The sequence below is a fragment of the Hypanus sabinus genome, chromosome 2 (genome assembly GCF_030144855.1).
Source record: "Hypanus sabinus isolate sHypSab1 chromosome 2, sHypSab1.hap1, whole genome shotgun sequence".
In the NCBI taxonomy this organism is placed as follows: domain Eukaryota; kingdom Metazoa; phylum Chordata; class Chondrichthyes; order Myliobatiformes; family Dasyatidae; genus Hypanus; species Hypanus sabinus.
In genome coordinates, this window is record NC_082707.1 from 183,598,121 (window position 1) to 183,622,035 (window position 23,915).

A 23,915-nucleotide genomic window follows, 5' to 3' on the forward strand; every position below is an offset into this window, starting at 1 on the left:
GTGCCAATCTGTTATTCTGCCTCGTCCCATAGCTCTCTGCACCTGTCCAAACTTCTCTTAAATATTGCAATTGAACCTGCATCCACTTCTTCTGCTGGCAGCTCGTTCCTTTCCCACCACCCTCTGAATGAGAAAGTTTCCCCTCAGGTTTCCCTTAAATATTTCTCCTTTCATCCTCAACCTATGAATTCTGGTTCTCGAGCGTAGAACATAGAACATTACAACACAGCACAGGCCCTTTGGCCAAGATTTTGTGCCAACTTTTTAACCTACTCCAAGGTTAATCTATCCCTTCCCTTCCACATAGCTTCCATTTTTCTTTCATCCATGTGCTATCTAAGAATTTCTTAAATGTCTCTAATGTACCTGGCTCTATCACCAGCCCTAGCAGCGTACACTACCCCTCTCCGTACAGAATTCTGACATCACCCCCTTATACTTTTCCTCCAATCACCATAAAATTATGCCTTTAGTACTAGCCATTTCCATACTGGGCAAAAAACTTTGGATGTCCAAGATGATAAGCAGTATTTAGTTCTGGGATATATGGTACTGAGTTAAAAGATTTTGATGAATTATGGACCAACCTTAACAGGTGGAATTGTCCACTCTTGTTCTTGGTTCTTCTGTTCCAATCTGTTGAAGAGTGATAAGGCATAAAAACAGGTTCTTTGCCTCATCAACCACTCTTTTACACTAATCCTACATTAATTTCATTTTTTTTTATTTTTCCATATTCCCATCAGTCCCCTCCCCCCCCCCCCCACCATCCTAACCCTCATCTATGCAATTGGGGCAGGTTACAGTGGCCAATCAACCTTTTCACTCACATCTCTTTGGGATATGGGAGGAAACCGGAGCACCCAAGAGAAGCCCATGCATATGCAGGAAGAACGACCGAACTCTGCACAGACAGCACCCGAGTTTGGGATTGAACCTAGGTCTGTTGATGCTGTGAAGCAGAGGTTCGACCAGCTGTGCCATGGGCTGCCCAAGTAGTAACATCTTTGAAAAAAGAGGTGTCTGTTAAACCACTGAGAATCATGTGAACCACACACCACTGGTGCTGAAATTGAAGAAACATGTGGCATTGGATATTCAAGGTATATAGCCAGATAATATAGGGTGTTAGGGTGTTCATCCCCCTACTGCGTCTACACTGTAAAATCATCTTAAATCACAGAAACACAAAACATAGCAGCAGGGGTATTCCGTTCAGCATTTCAAGCCTGACCCATCAGCTCTTAGTCTCCTTCTCTTCCTCTCTCAATCCATTTCATTATTTTGGCCTCTCTCTCTCCCCTCGATCTTTCTCCCTCTCCCTTTCAATTATCTCTTTATTACTTGAGCTCTCCCTCTATCATTCTATTAACCTTTCTCCCTCTCTTTCAATTCCATTTTCTCTATCTGCCACTGTACCTCTTCCTCTATTTTTCTTCCTTTCTATTCCTTTCTCTATTAATCTCTCCCTCCCTGCTGCTCTATCTATCTTGCATCTCTGTGTCTCCCTCTGTAATATTTCTTTCCGTCTCATGCTTTCAAACAATCTGTCTCCTTTTCTCTCCTTTTTTCTTCATTTTCCATCTCTCCCTCTCTCCCACCCCTGTCCCTCCCCCTTTCCCCTTTCCCTCTCTCTCTCCCCTTCCCCCTCTCTCTCCCCCCCCCCCCACTCTCTCTCTTTCCCTTTCCCTGTCTGTCTGTTTGTCTTGCCAGCATTTCCAAATGCTCAGTAAACTAGTTTGTTCTCAGTGGGAGTTACTATTTAATGTGTAACTAGATGGTGAATGGGTGAAAGGAATTCCTAGCAATTCTTTGGCAAGCTAAATTGTCTGGTTTCAGTAGCTGAAGGAAGTGGAACAACATCTTCACTGGACAAGATGCAGTAGTGACAGCACACAGTGGTGGGCCACAGGCCTCAAGGTGAGGTGAGAAGTATATGCTAGAGCGTTTTGGAATCAAGAAGGAGGTGGTGTTGGGTCTTCTGAAGATTATTAAAGTGGATAAGCCCCCAAGGCCTGATAGGATAAATACCAGTTCATTGAGAAAGGCAAGAGAGGAGATTGTTGAGGCCTTGACTAAGATCTGTTTAGCAGTGTGGAGGAACTGAAGGATTTTGGGGTCCATGTCCATAGACCACTCTAAGTTGCTACATAAGTTGATACGGTGGTTAAGAAGACATATTTTGTGTTGACCTTCATTAGTCGGGGTATTGAGTTCAAGAGCGACAAGATAATATTGCAGCTCTATAAAATTCTGGTTAGGCCGCATTTGGAGTGTTCAGTTCTAATCACCTCATTATAGGAAGGGTGTAGAAGCTTTTGAGAGGGTGGACAGGAGATTTACCAGAACACTGCCTGGATTAGAGAGCATGTCTTATCAAGATAGACTGAGCTGGCTAGGACATTTCTCTTTGGAATGATGAGAGGTAACTTGACAGAGGTGTACGGGGTGATAAGATAATTCTATTGTGTTTCTCATATTTATTGTGAATGCCTGCAAGAAAATGAATTTCAATGTTGTATATGGTACTTTGATAGTAAATTTACTTTGAACTTCAAAAGGCATAGATTAAGTGGATAGTCGAAAGATTTTTAGCCAGGAAATGGCTAATACAAGGGCACATAATTTTAAGGTAAATAGAGGAAAGTTCAGGGGAGATGTCAGAGGTAGGATTTTACCAAGAGAGTGGTGTGTGTGTGTGGTACATCCTGCCAGTAGTGGTGGTAGAGGCAGAAACAGTACATTAGAGACATTTAAGAACCTTTTTGATGGGCACATGGAGGATAGAAAAATGAAGGGCTATATACGAGAGAAGAGTTAAATTGATCTTGGAGCAAGTTAAAATTAGCACAGCATCATGGACCAAAAGGCCTGTACTGTACTGTGCTGTACAGTTCTTTGTTCCATGTTGTATGTTCTATCTTCGTAGTTTCACTAGCAAAAGGTGAAGTCCCAGGAAACAGGAGAGTAGCCAATGTTTTTCCATTGTTAAAGAAAGGAAATTGGGATAATCCAGAGAATTATAGGCCAGTTAACCTTAAACCAGTAGTACAGCAGCAAATGGAGTAGATTCTTAGGACTAACTCTCATTTGGAAAAGTATGGGCTAATTAAGGACAGTGAGGGTGGCCCTGTGCAGGTAATATCATAGCTTACAAAGTTGATTAAGTGTTTTGAGGATGTGACAAAGGTGATAGATAAGGGTAGGGCAATGCATGTTGCCTACATAGACCCTGGTAAGATATTTCACAAGGTCTCTCATGGTAGACTGACTCAGAAGATTAAGCAACATGGGATCCAGTGCGACTTGGTAGATTAGATTAGAACTGGCTTGCTCGTAAAACTCAGAGCGTAGTGGTGAAGGTTTGTTATTCTGGCTGGAGGTCCATGACATGTGGAATTCTACAATGATTGGGGTGTCTGATGTTTAGGATTAGATTTGGATGAAAATGTAGATGGTTAGAAAATTGGAGAAGACACATAAGTTGGTGGAGTTGCAGACGTTGAAGATGGTTGCCATGGGATTAAAATCAGTTGTACAAACGTTTGTAGATATGGGCAGACAAATGGCTGATTTGTTTATTCTGGGCAAATGTGAGATGTTCCACTTTAAGAGGTCAAAATAGAGGGATGTCCCTTTAGAACAGTGATGAGGAGGAATTCCTTTAGCAAGAGGGTGTCGAATGTGTGGAATTCATTGCCACAGACAGCTGTGGAGGCCAAGTCATTGGGTATATTTAGAGAAGAGGTTGATTGTTTCTTGACTAGTAAGGACATCAAAGATTATGGGGAAAAGGCAGGAGAATGGGGTTGAGAAGGATGATAAATCAGCCACGATGGAATAACAAAGCAGATTTGAGGGCTGAATGGCTGAATTTTGTTCCTATGTCTTATAGTCTTAAGAGTCAGAAAGTTGTGTTGCAGTTGTATAAACATTTGGTTAGGCTGCACTTAAAGCAAAGCAGGAAGGATGTGGAGGGTTTGGAGAGGGTACGGAAGAGGTTCCGGGATTAGAGACAGGAAATATTGGATAAACTTGGATGGCTTTTTTCTGGAGCATCAGAGGTTGAGGGGAGCCATGACAGAAATGTTTTAAATGATGATAGACACTCAGAATCTTTTTTTTCAAAGGCAGAAATGTCAAATCCTAGACAAAATGCATTTAAGGTGGGGGGGGGGGAATATTTGAAGGAGATGTGTGGGACAGCATTTTTTAAACACAGAGAATGGTGGGTGGCTGGAATGTGCTGCTGGGGTGCTAGTAGAGGCAGATACAATAGTGGTGTTGAAGTTGATAGACACATGATTCCACAGGGACTGGAGGGATATGGACCATGTGCAGTTTTAGTTTAATTTGGTATCATTTTCGTACTGACTTCAGGGCTGAAGGGCCTATTCCTGTGCTATACATTTGTGTGTTCTGTGTTTCGTGTTCTATGTTACCACCTGTCATGGATCCTCTCCCCTAAATGTGACAGATAACTCTTCTTCTCACTCTGCCAACTCTCTGAAATAGATAGAGAGAAGTTAGAAATACCAAATGTGTCAGGCAGCATCTGTGTGTGTGTGTGTCAGGGCCGGGGATGACCAGAAACAGATATAACTTGAAATATTCTCCCCTTCCTCTCCCCCTCCCCTCCCTGTCTCCCCCCCCCCCCACCTCTCTCTGACCTGATGAGTGTTTGTAGCATTTCACAATTTCATTTCGTAATTTACAGCATCTACAATTTTTAATTCTTTTTGATTCTGGCACTTTAAGGTTCAAGTTCTAGTTGAACTGTCATTCAACCATACCCAAGTACAGCCAAACAAAACAGCTTTCCTCCGGGACCAAGGTGCAAAACGAGGTACCAACTGCATATAGCACACAACACATATAGCTACAACAGCAGAAAACCATTCAGTCACAGAAAAATAACATAGGCTTATTCCCTGATTAGCATGTCTCTTAGACTGATGGTGAATGGGAGGTTGCCCTGGTCCTGCTTGTTGTTCCACTGAGTGAACGTGAGCGTAGCAACCAACGCTGTAAGACGTACGTGCCCATCCGTCTGCCTCCATGTGCGTGCATGCCCAATTGCGTGTGTCTGTATGGCACTACTATATGTGTATGGGTATTTATTTCTTCTCACTGTCACTTCCTTTTCTCACTCAAGTTTTCTCTTTCATACTGTTGTTCTCTTTCTCACTTTCTATTTCTCTACATCTCACTCTCAGTCTCTTATTCTCCCTTTCTATTTCTCTCTTTCACATGCTCTCATTCTCTCCACCTCTCGCTGCTGTGACCCTGTAATTTCCTTTGGGATCACTGTCTATCACTGCCTCTGGAATGCTCTCCGTAGCTCTCTATCGCCCTCTATTGTTCTGCAAAGCACTTTCTTCAGTCATTCACACTCACTCACTCTTTCTTCTTCACTCCCCTCCCATTCTTCTCCACTTCCCTTCCGCATTGACATTTAGCTTCCGAAATAAACTTGCTTCTAGTTGGTTCAAAAGGAAACGGGTTTAAAAATCAAAGAAGAATGGGGGTGGGGGAGGTTCTCATTGAAACCTATCACGTATTAAAGGGCCTAGACAGAATGGACCTGGAGAGGATATTTTCTATAGTGGGGGAGTCCAGGACCAGAGGGCACAGCCTCAGAATATAAGGATGTCCCTTTAGAACAGAGATGAGGAGGATGGTGAATCTGTGGAATTCATTGCCACGGATGACTGTGGAGGCCATGTCATTGGGTATATTTAAAGCAAAGGTCGATAGATTCATAATTAGTAAGGGAGTCAAAGGTTACGGGTAGACGACTGGAGGACAGTAAACCAGCCAAAATCAAATGACAGTGCACACTTGAGGGGCCAAATGGCCCAATTCTTCTCCTATTTCCTATAGTCTTTGAAATGGGTTTTTCTCTTTGGAGTGAAGGAGTATAAGAGGTGTCATGATAGAGGAGTATAAGATGATTAAAGGACTTTGATAGAGTGGATGGCTAGTGACTTTCTCCCCAGTGTTGAAATGGCTATTACAAGAAGGCCTAATTTTAAGCTGTTTGTAGGAACGTACAGGGGGAATGTCAGAGGTAGTTTTTTTACACAGAAAATCGTGAGTCTGTGGACCCTTCTGCTGGGGGTGCTGGCAGAGGTAGAAACATTAGGGGCATTTAAGAGACTTGGATGAAAGGAAAATGGAAGGTTATGTGACGGGGAAGGGTTTGATTGATCTTAGAGTAGGTTAAAGTGTCAGTACAACATTGTGGACCGAAGGGCCTGTATTGTGCTGTGCAGTTCTCTGTTCTATGAACTGTGTGGAGAGTCATCGGTGTTTAAGTTTCAGGGTGGGGAGAGAGTGTTGGGAAGTGCCTCCCCATGCTAGACAGGGCGACAAGTCACTGATATTGCAGAAACCAAGACCCCTTGGAGTTAAAATCTTAACAGGTCGGGAATGTTTAAATGCTGGAGGCCAAGGAGGAAAATGGGAATTTACACCGAGGCAGTTCCCCTTTGCCATGGCTCCACATCGGACTCGGGGAGAGAGCACTGCAGGAGTTATCAGTGTGTGGAGACACTCGGATTTGTGAACGGGACGCATGGCCGCTGAAGCTGACCACCCACTCCCACGCAGCAGTCTTTTTCTGGCGAACCTCAGCTTCGACATACGAAGGCAGAGTTGCACAGAGAAAGCCCGAAGATTATCAGATTGTATCTCCAATGCTTTCATCCACATGCAATCACAAGGCGACAAACACTGAGGACAAGCCGGTACGGAGGCCGAAATAAACCTCAACTCAGGTAAGAGTTCCAGCATTTATTTTCTATCTGTATGACTTCTATTTATTTTATTTAGAGATACAACACGGTATCAAGTCCTTGCAGCCCAAGCAGTCCACCAGTGTGAACTATTAACCTATTAATCTGCACGCCTTTTGAATGTGTGGAGGAAACCGGAGCACCCGGAGGAAATGCACGTGGTCACGGAGAGAACATACACACTCCTTACAGACAAAGGTGGGACTTGAACCCAGGTTGCTGGTGCTGTAATAGAGTAACTCTAAACACTACGCTACCATGTTACCCTTACATTTTTTTAAGGGTCAACTGTCCATTCCTCTGCAGAAGCCGCCTGACCCACTGAGCCCATAAGTGAAGAAACTAAAGAGTCTCTGATAACAGAAACTACTAAGGGAGAAAGTTGATGAGCAGAACCATTTATGGGAAGGTTGGGGGTCAGAAGGGAATAATGGGAGGAGGTGAAGTGGGACCAAGTGGATTTTTAACCAACTACAAGATCAATCTGCCACATATCTCTCCATTTTCCTTTCATCCATGCATATTTAAGAGTCCCTTAAATGTCCCTAATGTATCTGCCTCCACCATCACCTAAGGTGACCCATGAAACTACCACTCTGGTAAAAAACCTACCTCTGACATCCTCCCTATGCTTTCCTCCCAACACAAGTTACATCCCCTCATATTAGCCAGTGCCACCCTGGAAAGATATCTCCACTCTATCAATATGTTCTATCACTTGACCTACTGTATGCCTGTTATCATTCTGTACACCCCTATCAAGTTGCCCCTGAATTCTCCATCACTCCAAAGGGAAAAGCTTGCTGATCTCGGATCAGGACCTCAGCATTCTTCAGTGCGAGGGTGAACAGCCAGAGATTGTGGCCCATGTAGGTGCCAATGATATGGGTAGGACGGGTGATGAGGTTCTGCAAAAGGAGTTAGGTGCTAAGTTAAAGGACAGGACCTCCAAGGTTGTGAACTCGGGACTGCTCACCATGCCACGTGCTACTGAGGCTAGAACTAGGACGATTATGCAGTTTAACACATGGCTAAGGAGTTGGTGCAGGAGGGAGATTTTTGGATCATTGAGCTCTCTTCCAGGGAGGTGGGATTTGTTCCTGAACTGGATGGGGACTAAACATCCTGCGGGAAAGTTTGTTAATGCTGCACAGTGGGGCTTAAACTGGAGTTGCAGCGGGGAGGGAATCAGAGTGCCAGAACTTGCAGAGGTTGTGGATGCAGAGGTTGGTAAGACCTCAGACTAAGTGAGGGACCAAAAGGTTGAGCATGGTGCGACTAGTGTCCATGAGCACAGTGTGACTAGTGTCCATGAGCACGGTGTGACTAGTGTCCATGAGCCTGGTGTGACTAGTGTCCATGAGCACGGTGTGACTAGTGTCCATGAGCCTGGTGTGACTAGTGTCCATGAGCACGGTGTGACTAGTGTCCATGAGCATGGTGTGACTGGTGTCCATGAGCACAGTGCGACTAGTGTCCATGAGCGTGGTGTGACTAGTGTCCATGAGCACGGTGTGACTAGTGTCCATGAGCACGGTGTGACTAGTGTCCATGAGCACGGTGAGACCGGTGTCCATGAGCACGGTGCGACTAGTGTCCATGAGCACGGTGAGACCGGTGTCCATGAGCACGGTGTGACTAGTGTCCATGAGCCTGGTGTGACTGGTGTCCATGAGCCTGGTGTGACTAGTGTCCATGAGCACGGTGCGACTAGTGTCCATGAGCACGGTGAGACCGGTGTCCATGAGCACGGTGTGACTAGTGTCCATGAGCCTGGTGTGACTGGTGTCCATGAGCACGGTGTGACTAGTGTCCATGAGCACGGTGTGACTAGTGTCCATGAGCACGGTGTGACTAGTGTCCATGAGCATGGTGTGACTGGTGTCCATGAGCACAGTGCGACTAGTGTCCATGAGCGTGGTGCGACTAGTGTCCATGAGCACGGTGTGACTAGTGTCCATGAGCACAGTGCGACTAGTGTCCATGAGCCTGGTGTGACTAGTGTCCATGAGCACGGTGTGACTAGTGTCCATGAGCACGGTGTGACCGGTGTCCATGAGCCTGGTGTGACTGGTGTCCATGAGCACGGTGTGACTGGTGTCCATGAGCCTGGTGTGACTAGTGTCCATGAGCACGGTGCGACTAGTGTCCATGAGCACGGTGCGACTAGTGTCCATGAGCACGGTGTGACTAGTGTCCATGAGCCTGGTGTGACTAGTGTCCATGAGCACGGTGAGACCGGTGTCCATGAGCACGGTGAGACTAGTGTCCATGAGCATGGTGTGACTAGTGTCCATGAGCACGGTGCGACTAGTGTCCATGAGCACGGTGAGACCGGTGTCCATGAGCACGGTGAGACCGGTGTCCATGAGCATGGTGCGACTAGTGTCCATGAGCACGGTGTGACTAGTGTCCATGAGCACGGTGTGACTAGTGTCCATGAGCCTGGTGTGACTAGTGTCCATGAGCCTGGTGTGACTAGTGTCCATGAGCACGGTGTGACTGGTGTCCATGAGCCTGGTGTGACTAGTGTCCATGAGCACGGTGAGACTAGTGTCCATGAGCATGGTGTGACTAGTGTCCATGAGCACGGTGTGACTAGTGTCCATGAGCACGGTGTGACTGGTGTCCATGAGCACGGTGAGACTAGTGTCCATGAGCATGGTGCGACTAGTGTCCATGAGCACGGTGTGACTAGTGTCCATGAGCACGGTGTGACTAGTGTCCATGAGCCTGGTGTGACTAGTGTCCATGAGCCTGGTGTGACTAGTGTCCATGAGCACGGTGTGACTGGTGTCCATGAGCCTGGTGTGACTAATGTCCATGAGCACGGTGTGACTAGTGTCCATGAGCCTGGTGTGACTAGTGTCCATGAGCACAGTGTGACTAGTGTCCATGAGCACGGTGAGACCGGTGTCCATGAGCATGGTGTGACTAGTGTCCATGAGCATGGTGTGACTGGTGTCCATGAGCACGGTGTGACTAGTGTCCATGAGCCTGGTGTGACTAGTGTCCATGAGCACGGTGAGACTGGTGTCCATGAGCACGGTGTGACTAGTGTCCATGAGCCTGGTGTGACCGGTGTCCATGAGCCTGGTGTGACTAGTGTCCATGAGCACGGTATGACCGGTGTCCATGAGCACGGTGTGACCGGTGTCCATGAGCCTGGTGTGACTGGTGTCCATGAGCCTGGTGTGACTAGTGTCCATGAGCCTGGTGTGACTGGTGTCCATGAGCACGGTGTGACTAGTGTCCATGAGCACGGTGTGACTAGTGTCCATGAGCACGGTGTGACTGGTGTCCATGAGCACGGTGTGACTAGTGTCCATGAGCACGGTGTGACTAGTGTCCATGAGCACGGTGTGACCGGTGTCCATGAGCCTGGTGTGACTAGTGTCCATGAGCCTGGTGTGACTAGTGTCCATGAGCACGGTGCGACCGGTGTCCATGAGCCTGGTGTGACTAGTGTCCATGAGCACGGTGTGACCGGTGTCCATGAGCCTGGTGTGACTAGTGTCCATGAGCCTGGTGTGACTAGTGTCCATGAGCACGGTGCGACCGGTGTCCATGAGCCTGGTGTGACTAGTGTCCATGAGCACGGTGTGACTGGTGTCCATGAGCACGGTGTGACTGGTGTCCATGAGCACGGTGTGACCGGTGTCCATGAGCCTGGTGTGACTAGTGTCCATGAGCACGGTGTGACTAGTGTCCATGAGCACGGTGTGACTAGTGTCCATGAGCCTGGTGTGACTAGTGTCCATGAGCACGGTGTGACCGGTGTCCATGAGCCTGGTGAGACCGGTGTCCATGAGCACGGTGTGACTAGTGTCCATGAGCACGGTGTGACCGGTGTCCATGAGCCTGGTGTGACTAGTGTCCATGAGCCTGGTGTGACTAGTGTCCATGAGCCTGGTGAGACCGGTGTCCATGAGCACGGTGTGACTAGTGTCCATGAGCCTGGTGTGACTAGTGTCCATGAGCCTGGTGAGACCGGTGTCAATGAGCACGGTGTGACTAGTGTCCATGAGCCTGGTGTGACTAGTGTCCATGAGCCTGGTGAGACCGGTGTCAATGAGCACGGTGTGACTGGTGTCCATGAGCCTGGTGTGACTAGTGTCCATGAGCACGGTGCGACCGGTGTCCATGAGCCTGGTGAGACCGGTGTCCATGAGCCTGGTGAGACCGGTGTCAATGAGCACGGTGAGACTAGTGTCCATGAGCACGGTGCGACCGGTGTCCATGAGCCTGGTGAGACCGGTGTCCATGAGCACGGTGTGACTAGTGTCCATGAGCACGGTGAGACCGGTGTCCATGAGCATGGTGTGACTAGTGTCCATGAGCACGGTGTGACTAGTGTCCATGAGCACGGTGTGACTAGTGTCCATGAGCACGGTGTGACTGGTGTCCATGAGCCTGGTGTGACTGGTGTCCATGAGCCTGGTGTGACTAGTGTCCATGAGCACGGTGTGACCGGTGTCCATGAGCACGGTGTGACTAGTGTCCATGAGCACGGTGAGACCGGTGTCCATGAGCCTGGTGTGACTGGTGTCCATGAGCACGGTGTGACTAGTGTCCATGAGCACGGTGTGACTAGTGTCCATGAGCCTGGTGTGACTAGTGTCCATGAGCCTGGTGTGACTAGTGTCCATGAGCACGGTGCGACTAGTGTCCATGTGCACGGTGTGACCGGTGTCCATGAGCCTGGTGAGACCGGTGTCCATGAGCATGGTGTGACTAGTGTCCATGAGCACGGTGTGACTAGTGTCCATGAGCACGGTGTGACCGGTGTCCATGAGCCTGGTGTGACTGGTGTCCATGAGCACGGTGTGACCGGTGTCCATGAGCACGGTGTGACTGGTGTCCATGAGCACGGTGAGACCGGTGTCCATGAGCCTGGTGTGACTGGTGTCCATGAGCACGGTGTGACTAGTGTCCATGAGCACGGTGTGACCGGTGTCCATGAGCCTGGTGTGACCGGTGTCCATGAGCACGGTGTGACTAGTGTCCATGAGTACCGTGTGACTAGTGTCCATGAGCACGGTGTGACTAGTGTCCATGAGCATGGTGCGACTAGTGTCCATGAGCACGGTGCGACTAGTGTCCATGAGCATGGTGCGACTAGTGTCCATGAGCACGGTGCGACTAGTGTCCATGAGCACGGTGTGACCGGTGTCCATGAGCCTGGTGTGACTAGTGTCCATGAGCCTGGTGTGACTGGTGTCCATGAGCACGGTGTGACTGGTGTCCATGAGCACGGTGTGACTAGTGTCCATGAGCACGGTGTGACTAGTGTCCATGAGCACGGTGTGACTAGTGTCCATGAGCACGGTGAGACCGGTGTCCATGAGCACGGTGCGACCGGTGTCCATGAGCCTGGTGTGACTGGTGTCCATGAGCACGGTGAGACCGGTGTCCATGAGCCTGGTGTGACTGGTGTCCATGAGCACGGTGTGACTAGTGTCCACGAGCATGGTGCGACTAGTGTCCATGAGCACGGTGTGACCGGTGTCCATGAGCCTGGTGAGACCGGTGTCCATGAGCACGGTGTGACTAGTGTCCATGAGCACGGTGTGACCGGTGTCCATGAGCCTGGTGTGACTAGTGTCCATGAGCCTGGTGTGACTAGTGTCCATGAGCCTGGTGAGACCGGTGTCCATGAGCACGGTGTGACTAGTGTCCATGAGCCTGGTGTGACTAGTGTCCATGAGCCTGGTGAGACCGGTGTCAATGAGCACGGTGTGACTAGTGTCCATGAGCACGGTGCGACCGGTGTCCATGAGCCTGGTGTGACTAGTGTCCATGAGCACGGTGTGACTAGTGTCCATGAGCACGGTGTGACCGGTGTCCATGAGCCTGGTGAGACCGGTGTCCATGAGCATGGTGTGACTAGTGTCCATGAGCACGGTGTGACTAGTGTCCATGAGCACGGTGTGACCGGTGTCCATGAGCCTGGTGAGACCGGTGTCCATGAGCATGGTGTGACTAGTGTCCATGAGCACGGTGTGACTAGTGTCCATGAGCACGGTGTGACCGGTGTCCATGAGCCTGGTGTGACTGGTGTCCATGAGCACGGTGTGACCGGTGTCCATGAGCACGGTGTGACTGGTGTCCATGAGCACGGTGAGACCGGTGTCCATGAGCCTGGTGTGACTGGTGTCCATGAGCACGGTGTGACTAGTGTCCATGAGTACCGTGTGACTAGTGTCCATGAGCACGGTGTGACTAGTGTCCATGAGCATGGTGCGACTAGTGTCCATGAGCACGGTGCGACTAGTGTCCATGAGCACGGTGTGACCGGTGTCCATGAGCCTGGTGTGACTAGTGTCCATGAGCCTGGTGTGACTGGTGTCCATGAGCACGGTGTGACTGGTGTCCATGAGCACGGTGTGACTAGTGTCCATGAGCCTGGTGTGACTAGTGTCCATGAGCACGGTGTGACTAGTGTCCATGAGCACGGTGAGACCGGTGTCCATGAGCACGGTGTGACTGGTGTCCATGAGCACGGTGTGACCGGTGTCCATGAGCCTGGTGTGACTAGTGTCCATGAGCACGGTGAGACCGGTGTCCATGAGCACGGTGCGACCGGTGTCCATGAGCCTGGTGTGACTAGTGTCCATGAGCACGGTGAGACCGGTGTCCATGAGCCTGGTGTGACTGGTGTCCATGAGCACGGTGTGACTAGTGTCCACGAGCATGGTGCGACTAGTGTCCATGAGCACGGTGTGACCGGTGTCCATGAGCCTGGTGTGACTAGTGTCCATGAGCCTGGTGTGACTAGTGTCCATGAGCCTGGTGTGACTGGTGTCCATGAGCACGGTGTGACTAGTGTCCATGAGCACGGTGTGACTAGTGTCCATGAGCACGGTGTGACTAGTGTCCATGAGCACGGTGAGACCGGTGTCCATGAGCACGGTGTGACTAGTGTCCATGAGCACGGTGAGACCGGTGTCCATGAGCACGGTGAGACCGGTGTCCATGAGCACGGTGTGACTAGTGTCCATGAGCACGGTGTGACTGGTGTCCATGAGCCTGGTGTGACTAGTGTCCATGAGCACGGTGAGACTGGTGTCCATGAACACGGTGTGACTAGTGTCCATGAGCACGGTGTGACTAGTGTCCATGAGCCTGGTGTGACTAGTGTCCATGAGCACGGTGTGACTAGTGTCCATGAGCACGGTGTGACTAGTGTCCATGAGCAAGGTGTGACCGGTGTCCATGAGCCTGGTGAGACCGGTGTCCATGAGCACGGTGTGACTAGTGTCCATGAGCACGGTGTGACTAGTGTCCATGAGCACGGTGTGACTAGTGTCCATGAGCCTGGTGTGACTAGTGTCCATGAGCACGGTGCGACCGGTGTCCATGAGCCTGGTGTGACTAGTGTCCATGAGCACGGTGTGACTAGTGTCCATGAGCACGGTGTGACCGGTGTCCATGAGCCTGGTGAGACCGGTGTCCATGAGCACGGTGTGACTAGTGTCCATGAGCACGGTGTGACCGGTGTCCATGAGCACGGTGCGACTAGTGTCCATGAGCCTGGTGTGACTAGTGTCCATGAGCACGGTGTGACTAGTGTCCATGAGCCTGGTGTGACTAGTGTCCATGAGCCTGGTGAGACCGGTGTCCATGAGCACGGTGTGACTAGTGTCCATGAGCCTGGTGTGACTAGTGTCCATGAGCCTGGTGAGACCGGTGTCCATGAGCACGGTGTGACTAGTGTCCATGAGCACGGTGAGACCGGTGTCCATGAGCATGGTGTGACTAGTGTCCATGAGCACGGTGTGACTAGTGTCCATGAGCACGGTGTGACCGGTGTCCATGAGCCTGGTGTGACTGGTGTCCATGAGCCTGGTGTGACTGGTGTCCATGAGCACGGTGTGACCGGTGTCCATGAGCCTGGTGTGACTAGTGTCCATGAGCCTGGTGTGACTGGTGTCCATGAGCACGGTGTGACTAGTGTCCATGAGCACGGTGTGACTAGTGTCCATGAGCACGGTGTGACTAGTGTCCATGAGCACGGTGCGACCGGTGTCCATGAGCCTGGTGTGACTGGTGTCCATGAGCACGGTGAGACCGGTGTCCATGAGCACGGTGAGACCGGTGTCCATGAGCCTGGTGTGACCGGTGTCCATGAGCACGGTGTGACTAGTGTCCATGAGCACGGTGTGACTAGTGTCCATGAGCACGGTGAGACCGGTGTCCATGAGCACGGTGCGACTAGTGTCCATGAGCACGGTGTGACTAGTGTCCATGAGCACGGTGTGACTAGTGTCCATGAGCCTGGTGTGACTAGTGTCCATGAGCCTGGTGTGACTAGTGTCCATGAGCACGGTGCGACCGGTGTCCATGAGCCTGGTGTGACTAGTGTCCATGAGCACGGTGTGACTGGTGTCCATGAGCACGGTGTGACCGGTGTCCATGAGCCTGGTGTGACTGGTGTCCATGAGCACGGTGTGACTAGTGTCCATGAGCACGGTGTGACTAGTGTCCATGAGCACGGTGTGACCGGTGTCCATGAGCCTGGTGAGACCGGTGTCCATGAGCACGGTGTGACTAGTGTCCATGAGCACGGTGTGACTAGTGTCCATGAGCACGGTGTGACTAGTGTCCATGAGCACGGTGCGACCGGTGTCCATGAGCCTGGTGTGACTAGTGTCCATGAGCACGGTGTGACTAGTGTCCATGAGCACGGTGAGACCGGTGTCCATGAGCCTGGTGAGACCGGTGTCCATGAGCACGGTGTGACTAGTGTCCATGAGCACGGTGTGACCGGTGTCCATGAGCCTGGTGAGACCGGTGTCCATGAGCACGGTGTGACTAGTGTCCATGAGCACGGTGTGACCGGTGTCCATGAGCCTGGTGAGACCGGTGTCCATGAGCATGGTGTGACTAGTGTCCATGAGCACGGTGTGACTAGTGTCCATGAGCACGGTGTGACCGGTGTCCATGAGCCTGGTGTGACTGGTGTCCATGAGCCTGGTGTGACCGGTGTCCATGAGCACGGTGTGACTAGTGTCCATGAGCACGGTGAGACCGGTGTCCATGAGCCTGGTGTGACTGGTGTCCATGAGCACGGTGTGACTAGTGTCCATGAGCACGGTGAGACCGGTGTCCATGAGCACGGTGTGACTAGTGTCCATGAGCCTGGTGTGACTGGTGTCCATGAGCACGGTGTGACTAGTGTCCATGAGCACGGTGTGACCGGTGTCCATGAGCCTGGTGTGACTGGTGTCCATGAGCACGGTGTGACTAGTGTCCATGAGCACGGTGTGACTAGTGTCCATGAGCACGGTGCGACTAGTGTCCATGAGCACGGTGTGACTAGTGTCCATGAGCATGGTGCGACTAGTGTCCATGAGCACGGTGTGACCGGTGTCCATGAGCCTGGTGTGACTAGTGTCCATGAGCCTGGTGTGACTAGTGTCCATGAGCCTGGTGTGACTGGTGTCCATGAGCACGGTGTGACTAGTGTCCATGAGCACGGTGTGACTAGTGTCCATGAGCCTGGTGTGACTAGTGTCCATGAGCCTGGTGTGACTAGTGTCCATGAGCACGGTGCGACTGGTGTCCATGAACACGGTGTGACTAGTGTCCATGAGCACGGTGTGACTAGTGTCCATGAGCATCAATTATTTCAATGCACCAAGTACCATAGGAAAGGTGGATGAGCTCAGGGCTTGGATCAACAGCTGGAGTAATGACTTTGTGCTATTAGTGAGACTTGGTTGCAGAAGAGGCAGGACTGGCAGCTCAATAATCCGGGGTTCTACTGTTTTACATGTGACAGAGTGGGAGGGATTAAAGGGGGAGGGGCGGCATTACCAGTCAGGGAAAATGTCACGGAGTCCTCCATCAGGACAGACTGGGGTACTCGACTAGTGAGGCAATATGGGTGGAGCTGACAAATAAGAAAGGCAAGACCATGTTAATGGGGCTATATTACTGACCACCCAACAGCCCTAGGGATTTAGAGAAATAAATTTGTCTGTAGGAAGAAACATAAGGTTGTTACAGTAGGTGATTTTAACTTTCCACATATTGTCTAGGAATCCCATACGGGATAGAGTTTGTCATGTGTTCAGGAAAGTTTCTTTATCAGCACGTAGAAGTCCCAGTGAGAGAGCGTACGATACTGGATCTGCTATTGGGGAAGGTGACAGAAGTTTGTGTAGTGGGACACTTTGCATCCAATGATAACGATACCATTAGTTTCAAAGTAAATATGCAAAAAGATAGGTCTGGTCCGCAGGATGAGGTTCTAAATTGGAGAAAGGTCATTTTGATGGTATCAGAAATGATCTGGCCACAGTGGATTGGGACAGGCTGTTTACTGGCAAAGGTGGACTTGGTAAGTGGGAGGCCTTCAATTGTGAGAGTACAAAGATTGTATGTGCCTGTCAGAATAAAAGGTAAAGATAACAAGGTGGGTGTAGGTAATCTTTGTTTTCAAGAAATATTGAGGTCCTGTTTAAGAGAATAGGTAAGTAGGAACAAATAAGGTGCTTATGGAGTATTAGAAATGCAAGAAAACACTTAAGAAATTAATCAGAAAGGCTAAAAGAAGACATGAAGTTGCTCCTACGTTCCTGAGGGATTCTGCAGATATGATAAGAGCAAAAAGATTGCAGAATTGATCCTTTGTAAGACCAGAATGATAATTCATGTGTGGAGCCAAAACAGATGGGGGAGATCTTAAATGAATTCTTTGCATTTGTAGTTGCTCTGGAGACAGACACAGAGTCTATAGAAGTGAGGCAAAACAGCATCAACCTCATGGACCCTGTACAGATTACTGAGGAGGAGATGTCTTCCACTTTGGTAGGACCAATCAAGATAGTTCTTACACAGTGAAGGACAGGGCACTGAGGAGTGTGGTAGAACAAAGGGATCTGGGAATACAGATCCATAATTCCTTGAAAGTGGCTTCACAGGTAGATAGAATTGTAAAGAAAAATTTTGGCACATTGGACTTCGTATTGAGTATAGGAAATGGGGTGTTATGTTGAAGTTGCAAAAGACATTGGTGACGCCTAATCTGAAGTATTGTGTGAAGCTTTGGTCACCTACCTATAGGAAAGATGTAACCAAGTTTGAAAGAGTACAGAGAAAATTTACAAGGATGTAGCCGGGTCTGGAGGACCTGAGTTATAAGGAAAGATTGAATAGGTTAGGACTGTATTGTTTAGAACAGGCATGGGCAAACTACGGCCCGCGGGCCATATGTGGCCCGTTAAGCTTTTTAATCCGGCCCGCAGCACGATGAAATTATATTAATAAACCTTGTTAATGTTTTTTCCCCGCAATTCTGGCGTTTTCCCAATAGATGACGCACTCTATATACATTGACCTTTGTTGAGGTGCAGCGTATTATTCCACATTCGCGCTTTACTCTTTGTTCGGCTCAACCTATTTGTGTGAACAGGCGTTCAGCATCATGAACATCAACAAAGCCAGCCACAGATCCAAGTTAACTGACCAACACCTCAGATCCATCCTGAGAATCGCCACAACAAAACTAAATCCAGACTTTGATGCGCTGGCTAAAAAGGGAGACCAACAACACTGTTCCCACTGAAATTAAAAATAAGTTTCTTCGTTGTGTTATGTAAAAAATGCATTTGAAAATATTTTTTTCAATAAGCCTTACATGTTACATGTCATTTCTGTTAAGTGATGGACATGAGTAGTGCGCAGGTGCACGTACATTCTCAAAATAAAAAATTCGCTCCAGATAAAATAACGCGCTCCGCATACTGGCACGCTGTCAGTGTTCTGTCTTTGTGCTGGTCGTTGTTGAGTTTTGGCACAGGGGACAATTGAATAAGAAGGAGCAGGACAAGTAGACCTGCATCTCCTATCGTTTTTGAAATAAAGACAGTCAGGAAGAGAGTGATGATGATAATATCTTGAAGGATAACAGAATTTTCAGTGCTTTAAAATAATAACTGTTACTATTAAAAAAAGCTGTATTTTATTCATTTAATTTTCAGTGTTTTAAAAGTCATTTCAATAAGTAGCTAAATACCATGGGACTTCAAAGACAGATATTTTGTTGTAATGCATTTGTTCATTTTCAATTGAAATTAAAGCACATGTTTTCTACATATCCCATGATATTTTATTTTCTCTTATGAGGTGTATTACCAAAATACTCCGTCCATCTGCTCCTGGTCCGGCCCCCCTGTCAAATTTTAGAACCCTTTGTGGCCCACAAGTCAAAAAGTTTGCCCACCCCTGGTTTAGAACGTAGAATATTGAAAGGAGATTTGATAGAGGTATATAAAATTCTTTCCACTGAGATTGGGTGGGACTACTATCAGAGATCATGGCTTAAAGGTGAAAGGTGAGAAGTTTCGGGGGAACATGAGGGGAAATCTCTTCACTGAGAGGTTTGTGAGAATGTAGATTGAGCTGCCAGCACAAGTGGTGCATGTGAGCTCGATTTCAATGTTTAAGAGAAGTTTGTATGGACGCATGGATGGTAGGGGTACAGAGGGCTATTGTCCCAGTGCAAGTCATCGGGAATAGGTAGTTTAAATGGCTTTGGCATGGACTAGATGGGCTGAAGGACCTATTTCTGTGTTGTACTTCTCTAGACTCTATCTCCATAAAACATGCTCTCTAATCCAAGCAGCAGCTTGGTAAATCTCCAGTTTTCTTGAAAATCATCATGAAGGTGGAATTTTCCAGTGTGCTCATACACATGTAAAACTGGTGTCTTATCAAACCCACACCCAAAGTAGTTTCCCGTCAATGTTGTAATAACCACAATTTCAACACAGTACAACAAACACTTCCCCATTTTGAGACTCCACTGCATCCTCTGATATCAATCACCTCCTGTCACTTGCTCCTCCTCCACAATGAGTTACTGCAATGAATAACGCCCACCACATGGTTGGCCGTGAGAACAGTGATAACACAACAGAACTCTAAAGCACCTGGGGGAATCGCAAGATACCTTCTAAGTTTCCATCACTTCCTTTAATGTTTCTTTATTTGGCTTGTTGAAAAACATTCCCTGACAGCAATGTAGTGAATCATTTCAATCCTGATGAAAGATCTTAGCCTGAAACATCAACTGGTTATTCCCCTCCACACATTATAATATAATTATTATATAATTATGCATTATAATATCTCTCTCTGTGGACAGATGAACACTCAGGTCTTTAGAAATGCTTTTGTAGCCTTTTCTAGCTTCATGCATCACTACAAATTTTCTTCTAAGGTCTTCTGAAAGTTGTTTTGATCGAGGCACGGTGCACATAAGCAGATCTTTCTTAAGAAGAGCAGGTTCTGTCAGTAACCTGATTTTGTGAGTCCTGATGAAGGGTCTCGGCCCAAAACGTTGACAGCGCTTCTTCCTATAGATGCTGCCTGGCCTGCTGCGTTCCACCAGCATTTTGTGTGTGTTGTTTGAATTTCCAGCATCTGCAGATTTCCTCGTGAATGCATTATACTTTTTCATTCATTTATTTAGAAAAATGATCCAATATTATATGTATTTGTTAGAAAAAATGTGAACCTTTGCTTTCAATACTGGTGCAGATCCCTTGTACAACAATAACTTCAACCAAAAGTTTCCAATAACTGTTGATCAGTCCTGCACATCAGCTTGGAGGAATTTTAGGCCACTCCTCCTTGCAAAACTGCTTCAACTTTGGGATGTTGTTGGGCTTCCTTGAATGAACTGCTTGCTTCAGGTCCTTCCACAATATTTCAATAGGATTAAGGTCATGACTTCGACTCGGCCATTCCAAAACACTCTGTTGTTGATTTACTCTTGTCTTTTGGAGTATTGTCTTGTTGCATTTATCCAACTTTTATCAGGCTTCAGGTGATGGACTGCTACCCTGAAATTCTTCTGTAAAATGTTTTGATACAATTTTGAATTCATTCTTCCCTCAACAACTGTAAGCTGTCCAGGCCCTGAGGCAGCAAAGCAGCCCCAAACCATGATGCTCCTTCCACCACGTCTCATGATTGGAATGTAGTTTTGGTGCTGGTGTGCAGTGCCTTTTTACCTCCAAATATAGCAATGTGCATTTCTGCCAAAAAGTTCAAGTTTGGTTTCATCTGTCCACAGAACATTGTCTCAGAAGCGTCGTAGAACATCCAGGTGGTTTTTTGCAAACTTGAGTAACGCAGCAATGTTCTTTGGAGAGCAGTGGTTTCCTCCATGGTGTCCTTCCATGAACAGCGTTCTTGTTCAGTGTTTTTCTTATAGTGGACACATGGGAAGAGACTTTAGCAAGTTCTAGAGATTTCTGTAGGCCTTTTGTTGTTACCCTTGGTTTCTTTTCACTTCCTTCAGCATTGCACATTGTGCTTTTTTGTGTGATCTTTGTAGGACACCCACTCCTAGGGAGAATAGCAACAGTATTGAATTTCCTCCATTTGTAGATAATATCTCTCTCTGTGGACAGATGAACACTCAGGTCTTCAGAAATGCTTTTGTAGCCTTTTCTAGCTTCATGCATCACTACAATTTTTCTTCTAAGGTCTTCTGAAAGTTGTTTTGATTGAGGCACGGTGCACATAAGCAGATCTTTCTTAAGAAGAGCAGGTTCTGTCAGTAACCCGACTTTGTGTGTCTTTTTTATAGGACAGGGCACCTCTACAACCCACACCTCCAATCTCATCTCATTGATTGGTAGGCCTGACTCCAACCAGCTTTTGTAGAATGCATTATCCCAGAGGTTCACACACTTTTTCCAACAACATGTAATATTGGATCACTTTTCTCAAGAAATAAATTAACAAAAGGGGATATTAGAGGAAGGTTTTTCACTCAGAGAGTGGTTGGTGTGTGGAATGCACTGCCCGAGTCAGTGGTGGAGGCAAACACACTAGTGAAGTTTAAGAGACTACTAGACAGGTATATGGAGGAATTTAAGGTGGGGGGTTATATGGGAGGCAGGGTTTGAGGGTTGGCACAACATTGTGGGCTGAAGGGCCTGTAATGTGCTGTACTATTCTATGTTCTATGTTCAAATACTGTATAATGTATTTTGAGTTATTTATTTAATTGGGTTCTCTTTATCTAGTTTTAGAACTTACGTGAAAATCTGATCATATTTTAGTTCATATTTATGTGAAAATAGAGAAAATTCTAAAGGATTCTATAAACTTTCTAGCACCACTGTAGTTGCTGCCTGACCTACAGAGTTCCTCTAGCATTTTGTGTATGTTGCTGAAGATTTTCAACATCTGCAAAATCTCTTGTGTTTATGACTTGTTCCACAGCAAAGTCTCCTCAAATTATGCCTACCCTGAAGAGGGTAAAATCTTCATCTATTTCGGGAGCTCAGTAAGACTCTCTCTAACTGCTCACACTCTGATTGCTGCTGCTCTTCAACTTCAGATTCCTGATGAAGGATCTTGACCCAAAACATTGACAGTTTATTCCCCTTCATAGATGTTGCCTGACCTGCTGAGTTCCTCCAGAATTGTGTGTGTGTGTGTGTGTGTGTGTTGTTCAAAATTTCCAGCATTTGCAGAATCTCTTGTGTTTGTGCAAAGTAAGTGTTCAGTAGATTGCTGATGTTGTTGCCGTGGTTGTTGAGGACAGTAATGGATGGGATAGGGAGCCTGAAATTGAATGTGAGGTTGGTTGGCTGAGGTACTCAACAGGTCAGACAGCATCTGTGGTGTACAGTGAAAAATTGGTGTTTGGGACAGATGGCCTCAGGAGAAGAAAAATTTGAGTTGTGGAGAGAAGGGTTTGGGATGGAAATAGCCAAAGGGCATCTGCAATGGTCTGGAGACCAAGAAAGAATGAATGATGCCGGTGTTGAGGTACTGCTAAGGAAAGATTCCTGGTCACGCTCTGACTGATTGTGGGGGATATAAACACTCAGCGGGAGTTGAGTGAGAAAAGAGGGGGGAGGGACTTAGCCCTGGGGTGCACTTTCAGAGTAAGGAGTTTGTTAGAGTCGCACAGCACAGAAACATGCTGTCAGTCCAAGGTACACACCTAAGCTCATCTGATCTTCCTGCACTTTACCCAAGGGTTCCCAACCTGGGGCACATGGACCCCTCAGTTAAAGGTATAAAAAAAGGTTGGGAACCCCTGGTTTAGCCTATATCCCTCAACAAGCTTCCCGATCCAACCTTGTGCATGCACATTCAAATCATTTATATGAACAACAAATGACTACACTAACCCTTACAGCACTAATTAACACCCACCATTTCCAGAAAAAGTTGAGTAACAGGACCTAGTAACCTGACTGGGCTTCTCACAGTCCTTAGGGCTTTGCAGTGGATTCAACAGTCTACAGAAATACAAATCCTACAGCTTGTCTCTTAACTGGCTAAGCCTGTTAACATATTTAAGTCATATTTCTGACATTCCACCAGGCTTTCTTCTCACTGCTGCTGTTGGGAAGGAGGTATAGAAGTTTTAGGTCACACACCACGAGGTTAAGGAACTTTTATTACCCTTAAATCATCAGGTTCCTGAACCAGAGTGGTTAACGTCACTCACTTCAGCATTGAACTGAATCAGAATCTATAGTCTCACTTTCAAGGACTCTGCAGCTCATGTTCTCAGTATTATTTATTTATTGTATTTGCACATTTTGTCTTTTGCACACTAGTTGTTTATCAGTCTTTGAAACTAGTCTTTCATTGATTCTGGAAGGAAGTGAATCTCGGCTGTAGATAAAGATCATAAATTTACTTTGAACTTTGTAACCTGCCTCAATGACTGTCATCCAGTAGCACTTACAGCCACAGTGATGAAATGCTCATCAGCTAACTCTGCTCTCACTGGGCTCTTAGACAGACTTGGCTCATCAGCTAACCCTGCTACAGCCACGTGCCTCAGTGTTGAGAAGGCCACCCTCACGCATTCTGTGGCATCTTTCCTTATGCCCCACTCCGCAGTTCCCACCAAAAGGCATCAAACCGGACTACTGTTCTTCAGAAAACTCTTCCCCACAGCTCTCCCTCACATCTCACAATCCTGATAGACTGGCACACATTCCTAAGTTGGACAACATGGCCCTTTGTCTTTAGCCGAAGCCAAAACACTCTTTCCAGCAGGTCACACTGCTTTTCCAGAAAACTGCTGAAATAGAATATGTCACAGCATAGCGGTAGAAATTGTAACCA

General features: G+C 47.7%; 1 protein-coding gene across 2 annotated transcripts in view; it reads left to right on the forward strand.

Moving 5' to 3' along the window:
- The first annotated feature begins 1,944 nt into the window (after positions 1 to 1,944).
- LOC132388634 (ovarian cancer G-protein coupled receptor 1) overlaps positions 1,945 to 23,915 on the forward strand; it is a 79,797-nt gene continuing 57,826 nt past the window's right edge. The window contains exons 1-2 of one of the 2 annotated variants that reach the window (XM_059961026.1): positions 1,945 to 6,749; positions 6,835 to 6,995. The gene's annotated coding sequence lies outside the window, so the exon portion shown is untranslated. Of the gene's footprint in view, positions 6,780 to 6,834; positions 6,996 to 23,915 lie in introns of both variants that reach the window. The other variant, XM_059961005.1, reaches the window with a different exon arrangement.